The sequence below is a fragment of the Equus caballus genome, chromosome X (assembly GCF_041296265.1).
Source record: "Equus caballus isolate H_3958 breed thoroughbred chromosome X, TB-T2T, whole genome shotgun sequence".
Taxonomy (NCBI): domain Eukaryota; kingdom Metazoa; phylum Chordata; class Mammalia; order Perissodactyla; family Equidae; genus Equus; species Equus caballus.
This window is the reverse complement of record NC_091715.1, coordinates 29,107,364-29,119,912: the sequence shown is the minus strand read 5'-3', so window position 1 is coordinate 29,119,912 and position 12,549 is coordinate 29,107,364.

Genomic DNA, 12,549 nt, shown 5'->3' with positions numbered 1-12,549 from the left:
AACCAAAACCTCCTTCCACATCCTCAATTTCAACTAATGATTGATAGTTCTAACTTACTAAGAATATAGAGGCAACCAAATGAAAACTTCCAAAAGCCCTTACCATCTTGATGACCCAGATACGTGTACCTGTGACCATATGGTCTGACTTCTCTTGTTTTATTGTGGAGAAACTGTCAGAAATTTTGTTCATGTCACTCTCTCTGCCTGTCTACTGGATACCATCCTTACTGGCTGCCGTAATTTTCCTTTATCACTAGCTTCACCAATTTTCCCCCTTCTAAATCATTCTCATTTGCGTATAAAATGCTATAATTTCTCTTACCTTTAAAAGAAACTCTTATGCCCACATCATCTCCTTCAAGACACCTCTCCATTTCCTACTCCCCTCATTTATAGCAAAGCTCCTCAAAAGAGTTGAGGAGACCTCAAGAGTTGAAAGCTCAAATTTCTCTCCTCTCATTTCCTGTTGAGCCTGGATTCAGTCAGGATTTATCATGACTTTTCAGCAAAGCAACTACTGTCAAGGTCACTATGATCCTCATGCTGCCAAATTCAACTATGAAGTCACACTTGTCATCTTACTTCGCTTCACAAATGATCGCCTCTTCCACTCTGCAGCTACATTAGTGGAATGAAAGGAATAAAAAAATAACTCACAATGTTCTAGATTGATGGAGAAAACTCATTTGACAAAATCCAACACCTTTTCTTGATGAAAACTCTTTACAAACTAGGAATAGAAGGGAACTTCCTCAAAATGATAAAGCGCATTTATGAAAACCCTGCAGCTAACATCATACTTAATGATGAAGACTGAACTCTTCTCCTCTAAGAGCAAGAACGAGATGAACACGTTCACGTTACCACTTCTCTTCAATATTATGCTAGAAGTTCCAGCTAAAGCAGTTAGGAAAGAAAAAGAAAGAAAAGGCATCCAAGTTGGAAAGGAAGAAGAGAAGCTATTTCTATTCACAGATGATATGATCTTATATATAGAAAATTCTCAAGAATTCAAAAAGAACCTGTTACAGCTAATAAATGAATTCAGCAAAGTTGGAGGATTTAAGATTAGCATGTAAAAACTAAGTTTTATTTCTATATGCTACCAATGAACTATTTGAAAAGGAAGGTAACAAAACAATTCCGTTTATAATAGCATCCACAAGAAGAAAATACTTAGAAGTAAATTTAACCATGGAGGTGGACTTAGACACTGAAAACTGCAAAAAATTGATGAAAGAAATTAAAGAAGGCCTAAATAAATTGAAAGACATCCTGTGTTCATGAACTGAAAACTTAATATTGTTAAGATAGCAATATTCCCCAAGGTAATCTTCAGATTCTTTACAATTCCTATAAAATTGTAATGATCTTGTTTCAGAAATGGAAAAGCTGATCATAAAAGTTATATGGAATTCATAAGGGATCCTGAATATCCAAAACTGTCTTGAAAAAGAACAAACTTGGAGGACTCACACTTCCAGACTTCAAAACTTACTAGAAAGCTACAATAATAAAACAGTTTTGGGCTGTCATAAGAATAGATCTATAGACCAACAGAATAGAATTAAGAGTCCATAAATAAATCCATACATGTATGGTCATTTGATTTTTGACAGTGGTGCCAAGACCATTCAATAGGGGAAAGAATAGTCTCTTCAACAAATGGTGCTAGAACAATTGGATATCCACATGAAAAAGAATGAAGTTGGACCCAGACACTGTATACTATATAAAAAATGCATGTACACTATGTACAAAAATTAATTCAAAATGGGTCAAAGATCTAAATGTAACAGCTAAAGCTACAAAACATAGGGGTTAATCTTCAAAACCTTGGATTTGGCAATGGACTCTTTTTTTTTTAAATATTCAGTCTTTCTTTTCTGATATAAAATTAATAGCCTTTAATTTGTGATCTGGTTTCATCCCACACATTTTTTATTGTGGTAAAAAACACAATATAAAAGTTACCATCTTAACGAGTTTTAAGTTCTGTAGTGTTAAATACATTCCCATTGTTGTGAAACAGGTCCTCAGAACTTTTCATCTGGAAAATCGGAAACTGTACCCATTAAAAAACAATTCCCCTTTTTTCCCTTCCTTCAGCCTCTGATATTTGGAGATTTTTGTCTCTATTTTTCTTATTGATTTTTACTGCAATTGCAGTGCAGTCAGAAAATTATTCTACTTGAGTTCAATTTCTTGAAATTTTTTGAGACTTGCTATATGAAGAAGTAGATAATAAATTTTTGTAAATATTTTGTAATATTACGTATGTTTATTATGTAATATTACATATTACATATTACAAGTGTGAATTCTGGAGTTGTTGAGGACAGTATTCTATACAGATATATTAGGTTATATTTCTTAATACCATTGTTCATATCTTGTATATCTTTAGTAATTTTTAATTTGTTGGTTATACATGCTACTGAGAGGGTTTTGTTAATATAGTCCAAACTTGTTATGTATGTATCTACATGTCCTGATGGTTTTGTTAAATTTTTCTACATAGATACTGAGGTTTTTTTTTTAATAATTTCGAATTATTATATCTTGCTGGTCAATTTAATCTTTAATAACTATAAAATATTCCTTTTTATTTTCAGTAATCATTTTTCCTTAAAGTCTAATTTCTTTTATATGAATTCAACTATATAAATTCTCTTTTGGTTCATATTTGCAGAGAATTTTTTAACCTATGCATTTACCTATACATTTTCAACTTTTCTGTATTCATATTTTAGACATGTCTCTTGTAAACAGTATATAGGTTTTTTTAATCTCATCTGAAAATTTTCCTTTTGGTTTGTTCATCTCTTTCCATTTGATTTCTTCATTCCTCTTTCCAAGGTTTGCATGCCGCGTATAGACCACTTTCCTACCAAATAGTATTTCCTCAATTCCCTGAAATCTCCTTCCCAAGCATGGAATTAGACAGATTAATTGTTCATTATGCAAAATGTAGTTGAGCCTCCCTTACTGCTTGTTGCTATCTTCTCCACACAGGATTCTTAAAGCAAAGTGACGCAACTTAAATAAATTCACGTTGAAAGTAAAAGTTAGAAGAGGAGACGTTTTTCAGGATCTTCGTTCACGTCTATGATGCTCATTGTGACTCTGATTTCCTGGAGATAATAGCCATGCTCAACAGTGAGTTTATTTATTTATTCATTTATTTTAATGTGAATTTGAAGCCAAGTAGAATGTAAACATCGCTTCTTATGAGAATTTTGGCTGCGTATTATTGTGTGGTTATCTACATCCTCCATTCCCAGCCACGTTATATTAATATACTCATAGACATACATATATACATAATTTTAGAATATTTGTTTGCTATTTTGCTAGCTCTTAATTAGTTTTTATGACGTCTGTCTGCTTAGGAGTATAATACTGAGTGATGTGTATAGTGATGAAAAGGAGATACGGAAAGATCTCAAAAGCATTCTGAAATTTCCAAATAGTATCCCAATTTTTTTCTCCAAACTGTGCCAATACCAGATTGATCTCACATAGGCAGAACTCTCATGAATTTGTTCATCCATTTATTCTTTCAGGGCATACTGTGTGCCAAACTCTATGCTCAGAACTGACAGAAGACTTTAAAATGGCTAAGATGACATGCTTTCCCTGAAAAAACATTTTACTTAAAAAAAAAAATCAAAACACAGCCTAGATTATTTAATTTAATTCTTTCAACTCTCTTTTACAGTGTGTAATCTTTCTGATTTACAATTTTCAATGTCTTTCAAATAGGATTTCAGGATCTCCATGTTGTCCTTTGCTTTTGTATTCATTGTGAAAACACGTGTGCCTACTCACTTCTTTACTCACCTTATATGGCATCAAAATTATCTCCACCTCCACTTTTCCTGTTCAGAGTGTTGCCAAGAATAGAAAAAACACAGATATTGTGAAATATTTACTATTAGTGAGACACTAAATAAATTTGATGAAGTCTCAGTTATTTTTAATTTTAAGATTTTGTTATTTCTTGGAAGCTATAAACATTGAACTATTGTGTCACAGGTTAGCAAGAACATTGGTTCTTACTATGCAAGAGTATAATTAAAACTAATGAAATCTTATGGTAAATTCAGGGGAAAACTATGGTTCTTTTACATGTGACAAATAGTTACAGGCACAAACGTTACTGGATTTTTCCTTAGATAAGTTTATTGTCTTGACATCATCATATCCTGCTTTTTAATTCAAATATTACAAGCAAGCATGGTATAAAGAATGGATAACCTTATCTATATCTTGTCTCCTTAGATTACATAAATGTCAATGTATGGTTTTAGTAATAAAATAGCTTTTGTAAGTTTAAATGATATTTTCTAAACTTGATTATTTCGAGATGCCTGGTTTACTTGAATCAGCTCTTGCTGTTTTGTGTTCCAAAGATGTTTTAAAATGAACCAATCTGTTATTGTTGTATAATGAAAGAGAAAAGGTGACTTTTTCATAAACTATATATTTAATCAGATTTGTACTAGTGCCCTTTGAAATATGAAGTCAACTACATTACTCTTTCATAACTCTGCAAGGGGATTTATAGGCTTTAAAGCAGTAACATAGGGTCTGATCAAGAATAAGAAGTAAAATGCTGATCTAAATGGAAAGAGTAGGTTAGAGTCAAATGGCTCTTACAGATTTATACCAAGATTTCAGTGCATGTATAATTTAATCATGAACATAATATTTTATATTGTGTTTATTTTTTAGCAAAGGTCTTCCTTCTTATTAACTGTATGGTATCTCACAAAACAATGATTCATGAAAAATGTAAAGCTTATAAAGAAAAGTTGCAAGATCAAAAGCCATGTATAGATATCCTAGTTCACCTCATACTTTTTAATTGATATCTCTGAAAAATTATACCTTTATTATATCTTATGAGATTTGTGACCTTGGGTGAGTGTTTTAATCTTACTATCTCAATTTCTTTCTTTATGAAATGGGAATAATTGTGGCACTTAACTCATAGGGAATTTTCTGATAATTGAATGAGATGATACAAGCCAAATACCTAGAACAGAGACCAGCATTTATTAAGTGCTTAATAATTAGTTACTATTGATTACTATCTGTGGTAAATTTAGTAGTGGTGAGCTTGATAAATTTGTATTTATTGAGGCATAAAATTAACATTCGAGGGAATTATAAGAATCTTACGTTGCAGTGTATTGAAGAAGGGGAACATTTTCTTTTTCTGACTTTTTTAATGGTTTAGTAACAAGCCTCACCTTTGGTGAAACATCTTTGAATACTGTGTGTCTTATTACAAAGCTTAAGAAAAGAATACAGCCAACACTACTTTAGTATCATGAAGGAAGATGTCATTCCTTTTTAATTTCCCACTGTTACTGATAGTAAAAACCTCATAATTTCTGCGGCCTCTAAATACCTGTCACAAATATGTTGATTTTCAAAGTATGGTTCTGTGATAATTTGAGTCTGAATCCCTTAGCGGCTAATTAAAGCTGCTCCTTAAAACGGCAGCTTCCTGGACACCGGCCAGGTGGAATGAATCAGACTCTCAGGAGGTGGGATGCAGCAGGCCCGCTGTCTAGCCAGCTCCACAGGTGATTCTTACGCATAGGAAAGTTTGAGAAATTCGAATCTAGTATGATGTAAGAAACTGCTGTCAATCATTCTGCCTTCTGGCTTTCCCACGAGTGAGAATTTTCCTCTTTCTTTTACAAATAACCTTTGATTACCATCTTAGATCAGTCCAGGAAATGAACAGTGGTTACTGGCAGCAATTTTGTGGCTTCAAATGGAGCCCTAGGTCTGTTATTGAGTGGAAATAAATACGCCAGAAATCAAAGATTAAAAAAACCCCACAAACTAATGTGTTTTGATGTAATTTCTCTTTCTGGAAAATATGATAGACTCATGAGTTTTATGCTGCTTTATCTGAGAAACTCCAGCTGTCCCTTATGACATTTCCCAGAAAAATAAGGGTGGACTGTTTTTTAATAGGACTGATTGATATCTTTTTAGATAAAATGGTAATAGTGCATTTGCAGTTTATCATACTGTAATTTCTGTTTAAAAATGATTTCTTAGAAATATTATTTTATTGTGCTAAGAATGCCTCACATAAGATCCACCCTCTTAACAAATTTTTAAGTGTGTAATACATTATTATTGTTGACCATAGGTACTGTGTTCTGTGGCAGATCTCTAGAGCTTATTGCTAGAGCTTGCCCAACCAATGGATTACTAACTCTTCATATCTCCCTTCCCCCTGCCCCTGACAACTACCATTCCACTTTTTGATTCTATGAATCTGATATTTTAGATACCTAATATAAGTGAAATAATAGAGTATTTATCTGTCTGTGACTGGCGTATTTCACTTAGCATAATGTCCTCAAGGTTCATTGAGGTTGTCATATATTACGGAAGTCCCTTCTTTTCTTTTTCTCTTACTAGAATTCTCTTTGATTTTGGTAAATTTTTTAAAGTTTTCAAGTTGAAAACAAGTTGTCACGTGTTTTTTATTGTGGTAACATTGGTTTATAACATTATGTAAATTTTGGGTGTACATCATTACCTTTAGATTTCTGTGTAGATTACATCGTGTTCACTACCCAGAGACTAATCACAATCTGTCACCACACACGTGTACCTAATCACCCCTTTTGCCCTACACTCCCCCCACTTCCCCTCTGGTAACCACCAATCCAGTCTCTTTCTCTGTTTGTTTGTTTGATGTTTGATCTTCTACTTATGAATGAGATCATTTGGTATTTGACTTTCTCTCTCTGACTTATTTCCCTTAGCATAATACCCTCAAGGTCCATCGATATTGTCACAAATGGCCAGTTTTCATTTCTTTTATGACTGAGTAGTATTCCCTTGTGTATACATACCACATCTTCCTTATCCATTTGTCCCTTGATGGCAATTAGGTTGCTTCCAAGTCTTGGCTATTGTGAATACTACTGCAATGAAAAGAGGGGTGCGTGTATCTTTATGCATTCATATTTTCATGTTCTTTGGGTGAATACCCAGCAGTGGAATAGCTGGATCATATGGTAGTTCTAGTCTTAATTTTGTGAGGAATCTCCATACTGTTTTCCATAGTGGCTGCACCAGTTTGCACTCCCACCAGCAGTGTATGAGAGTTCCCTTCTCTCCACATCCTCTCTGACACTTGTTTCTTGTCTTGTTAGTTATAGCCATTCTGATGGGAGTGAGGTGATATCTCACTGTGGTTTTGATTTGCATTGCCCTGATAGTTAGTGAAGCTGAGCATCCTTTCATGTGCCTATTGGCCATCTGTATCTCTTCTTTGGAGAAATGTATGTTCAGACCTTTTGCCCATTTTTTAATTGGGTTGTTAATTTTTTTGTTGTTGAGATGTATGAGATCTTTGTATATTTTGGATATTAACCCCTTATCAGATATATGGTTTGCAAATATCTTCTCCCAGTTGTTAGGTTGTATTTTCATTTTGTTGATGGTTTCCTTTGCTGTGCAGAAGCTTTTTAGTTTGATATAGTCCCATTTGTTTATTTTTCTATTGTTTCGCTTGCCTGGTCAGACATGGAGTTGAAATATGCTGCTAAGATTGATGTCGAAGAGTGCACTGCCTGTGTTTTCTTCAGGAAGTTTCATGGTTTCAGGTCTTACATTCAAGTCTTTAATTCATTTTGAGTTCATTTTTGTGTATGGCGCAAGATAATGGTCTACTTTCATTCTTTTCCATGTGGCTGTCCAGTTTTCTCAACACCATTTATTGAAGAGACTTTCCTTTCTCCATCGTATGTTCTTGGCTCCCTTGTCAAAAATTTGCTGTCCATAGATGTGTGGGTTTATTTCTGGGCTCTTGATTCTGTTCCACTGAGTTCCGTGTCTGTTTTTGTGGCAGTACCATGCTATTTTTATTCCTATAGCTTTGTAGTATATTTTGAAATCAGGGAGTGTGATACCTCCAACTTTGTTCTTTTTTCTCAGGAATCCTTTGTCTCTTCGGGGTCTTTTGTTATTCCATATAAATTTTAGGATTCTTTGTTCTATTTCTGTGAGAAATGTCATTGGAACTTTGAAAGGGATTGCATTGAATCCATAGATTGCTTTCGAGAGTATGGACATTTTAACTTTAATTCTTCCAATCCAAGACCATGGAATGTCTTTCCATTTTTTTGTGTCTTTTTCTATTTCTTTCAACAATGTTTTATAGTTTTCAGTGTACATGTCTTTCACCTCTTTGGTTAAGTTTATTTCTAGATATTTTATTCTTTTTGTTACAGTTGTAAATGGGATTGTATTCTTAATTTCTCTTTCTGCTACTTTGTTGTTAGTGTATAGAAATGCAATCAGTTTTTTTCCCCAAAGATTTTATTTTTTTCCTTTTTCTCCGCAAAGCCCCCCAGTACATAGTTGTATATTCTTTGTTGTGGGTCCTTCTAGTTGTGGCATGTGGGACGCTGCCTCAGCGTGGTTTGACAAGCAGTGCCATGTCCGCGCCCAGGATTCGAACCAAAGAAACACTGGGCCGCCTGCAGCAGAGCGCGTGAACTTAACCACTTGGCCACGGGGCCAGCCCCTGCAATCAGTTTTTGTATGTCGATTTTGTATCCTGCAATGTTACCATATTCATTTATTATTTCTAAAAGCTTTTTGGTGGATTCTTTAGGGTTTTCATTATATAGAATCATGTCATCTGCAGATAGTGATGGTTTCACTTCTTCCTTTCCAATTTGGATCCCTTTAATTTCTTCTTCTTGACTGATTGCTGTGACGAGGACTTACAATACTATGTTAAATAAGAGTGGTGACAGTGGCCATCCTTGTCTGGTTCCTGTTCTTAGAGGGATAGCTTTCAGTTTTTCTCCATTGAGAATGATATTAGTTGTGGGTTTTTTTCATATATGGCCTTTATTATGTTGAAGTATTTTCCTTCTATACCCATTTTATTCAGAGTTTTTTTAAATCATAAATGAATGCTGTATCTTTTCAAATGCTTTCTCTGTGTCTATTGAGATGATTATGTGATTTTTATTCTTCATTTTTTATTGTGGTGTATCACGTTGATTGATTTGTGGGTGTTGAACCATCTCTGCATCCTTGGTATAAATCCCACTTGATCATGGTGTATGATCTTTTTAATGTTTTGTGGTATTCAATTTGCTGGTATTTTGTTGAGGATTTTTGCATCTATGTTCATCAGTGATATTAGCCTGTAATTTTCTTTTTTTGTGTTGTCCTTGTCTGGTTTTGTTATCAAGGTAATGTTGGCTTCATAGAATGAGTTAGGAAGCTTCCTCTCTTCTACAATTTTTTGGAAGAGTGTGAGGATAGGTATTAAGTCTTCTTTCAGTGTTTGGTAAAATTCATCAAGGAAGCCATCTGGTCCTGGACTTTTATTTTTTGGGAGGTTTTTGATTACTGTTTTGATCTCCTTACTGGAGATTGGTTTATTCAAATTTTGTATTTCTTCTTGATCCAGTTTGGGAAGATTGTATGATTGTAAGAATTTATCCATTTCTTCTAGATTATCCAATTTGTTGGCATGTAGTTTTTTGTAGTATTCTCTTATAATATTTTGTATCTCTGAGGTGTCCATTGTAATTTCTCCTCTTTTGTTTCTGATTTTATTTATTTGAGCCTTCTCTCTTTTTTTCTTTGTGAGTCTAGCTAATGCTTTGTCAATTTTTTCTATCTTTTCAAAGAACCAGCTCTTGGTTTCATTGATTTTATCTATTGATTTTTAGTTTGTATTTCATTTGTTTCTGCTCTGATTTTTAGTATTTCCTTCCTTCTACTGATTTTGGGTTTTGTTTGTTTTTCTTTTTCCAGTTCCTTTAGATGCACTGTTAGATTGTTTACCAGGGATTTTTCTTGTTTGTTTAGGTAGACCTGTATTGCTATAAACTTCCCTCTTAGAACCACTTTTGCTGTATTCCATAAATTTTGGCATGTCATATTTTCATTTTTGTCTGCAGGTATTTTCTGATTTCTCCTTTAATTTCTTTATTGACCCAATCGCTGTTCAGGAGCATTTTGTTTAATCTCCACATATTATGGCTTTTCCGATTTTCTTCTGTAGTTGATTTCTAGTTTCATACTGTTGTGGTCAGAAAAGATACCTTGTATTATTTCAATATTCTTAAATTTCTTGACATTTATTTTGTAGTCTAATATGTGAGTATCCTTGAGTGTGTCCTATGTGCATTTGAAAAGAATGTGTATTCTGCAGTTTTGGGATGGAATGTTCTATGTATATCTACTAAGTCCGTCTGGTCTAATGTGTCCTTTAATGCCCATGTTTCCTTATGGATCTTCTGTTTGGATGATCTATCCACTGATGTAAGTGGAGTGTTTAAAGTCCCCTACTATTATTGCATTCCTGTCTATTTCTCCTTTTATTTCTGTTAATAATTGCTTTATATGTTTGGGTGCATAGATACTTACAAGTGTTATATCTTCTTGTTGGATTGTTCCCTTTATCATTATGTAGTGCCCTTCTTTGTCTCTTGTTACAGTTGTTGTTTTAATGTCTATTTTGTCTGATATAAGTGTTTCTACTTCAGCTTTTTTTCATTGCCATTTGCATGGAGTATCTTCTTCCATCTTTTTACTTTCAGTCTTTAGGTCTGAAGTATGTCTCTTGTGTGCAGCATATATACAGGTGTTGTTTTTTTTATCCAATAAGCCACCCTACGCCTTTTGATTGGAGCATTTAGTCCATTCACATTTAAAGTAGCTATTGATAAGAATGTTCTTATTGCCGTTTTGTTACTTTTTTCCTGGGTGTCTTAGTAGTTGTTCTCTGTTCCTTTCTTCTTCTCTTGCTGTCTTCCCCTGTGGTTTGATGGCTTTCTTTAGTATTATGTTTAGGTTCGCTTCTGTTAATTTTTTGTGTATTTCTCATAGATTTCTGGTTTGTGGTTACCATGAGGTTCATATATGATAATCTACATATATAGCAATCTGTATTAAGTTGATGATCTCTTTAGTTAGACCTCTTGCTAAAAGCTCTACTCTTTTACTCCACTCCTTCCATATTTTATGTTTCTGATATCATATCTAACCTCTTGTGTGTGTATGTGTGTGTGTGTGTATCTGTTACCCTCTTATCATGGAAAGAGATAATTTTAGTACTTTTGCCTTTTGACCTTCATATTAGCTACATAGGTGATTCATCTGCTGCCTTTACTGTATTATTTGCCTTTACCAGTGTTTTTATTGCTGCTTTGTTTTGATAATTTTCTTATTCCTATTTGTGGTCTTCTGTTTTCCACATAAATAAGTCCCTTCAGCATTTCTTGTAAGGCTGGTTTCTTGGTGATAAACTCCTTTGGGTTTTGCTTGTCTCAGGAACTCTTCATCTCTCCTTCCATTCTGAATGGTAACCTTGCCAGGTAGAATATTCTTGGCTGTAGGTTTTTTCCTTTCAGCACTTTAAATGTATCTTGCCACTCCCTTCTAGCCTATAAGGTTTCTGCTGAGAAGCCAGCTGATAGCCTTATGGGGTTTCCTTTGTATGTAACTTGTTGCATTTCTCTTAGAGCTTTTAGGATTCTCTCTTCATCTTTAATTCTTGACATTTTAATTATAATGTGTATTGCTGTGGGCCTACTTGGGTTTATCTTGTCTGGTGCTCTCTGTGATTCCTGTACCTGCGTCTTTGTTTTCTTCCTTAGGTTAAGAGAGTTTTCAGCTATTATTTCTTCAGGTAGATTTTCTGCCTATTTGTGTCTCTCTTCTCCTTCTGGGACACCTGTAATACAGATGTTAGTGAACTTTATATTGTTCCAGATATCCTGTGGACTGTTGTCATTCTGTCTAATTCTTTTTTCTTTTATCTTTTCAGCTTGGGTGATTTCCTTTAGTCTTTCATCCAGCTCACTAATTCATTCTTCTGTATCATCTACTCTGCTATTGAGTCCCTCTAGTGAATTTTTCATTTCCAGTATTGTATTCTTCAGTTCTGATTGGTTCTTTTTTATATTTTCCAATTCTTTGTTGAAGTTCTCACTTAGTTCATCCATTCTTCTCTGAAGATCAGTGAGCATCCTTATGACTATTAGTTTGTACTCTTTGTCAGGTTGATTGTTTATCTCTGTTTTGGTTAGTTATTTTTCTTGGGTTTTGGCCTTTTCCCTTGCTTGCAATGTATTCCTTTGTCTCCTCATTTTGTCTCTTTCTTTGTGCTTTTATCTATGCATTAGGCAGGTTGGCTACATCTCCCAATCTTGGAGAAGTGGCCTTATGTAAGAGGTGACTTATCATGCCCAGCAGTGTGCTTCCCTCTTATAACCAGTCCCAAATATTCCAGGAGTGTCCCCTCTGTGGGCTACATGTGTCCTTGTGTTGTGGCAGGGTTGCTCTTGCTACAGGTGCCCGGGAAGGCTAGGCTGTCTCCTTGGTTGGCTGGTTGTAATGCTCAGCTGCATGTGGCTGCTTTGGTCCTTTCAGTCACTTTACTGGGTGTGGGAAGTCCCAGCAGAGTTGGCTGCAAGGTCTAATAGCACATTCTTGTTTCAGTTTTTCTGTTAAGTGACTAGGCCACTAGTG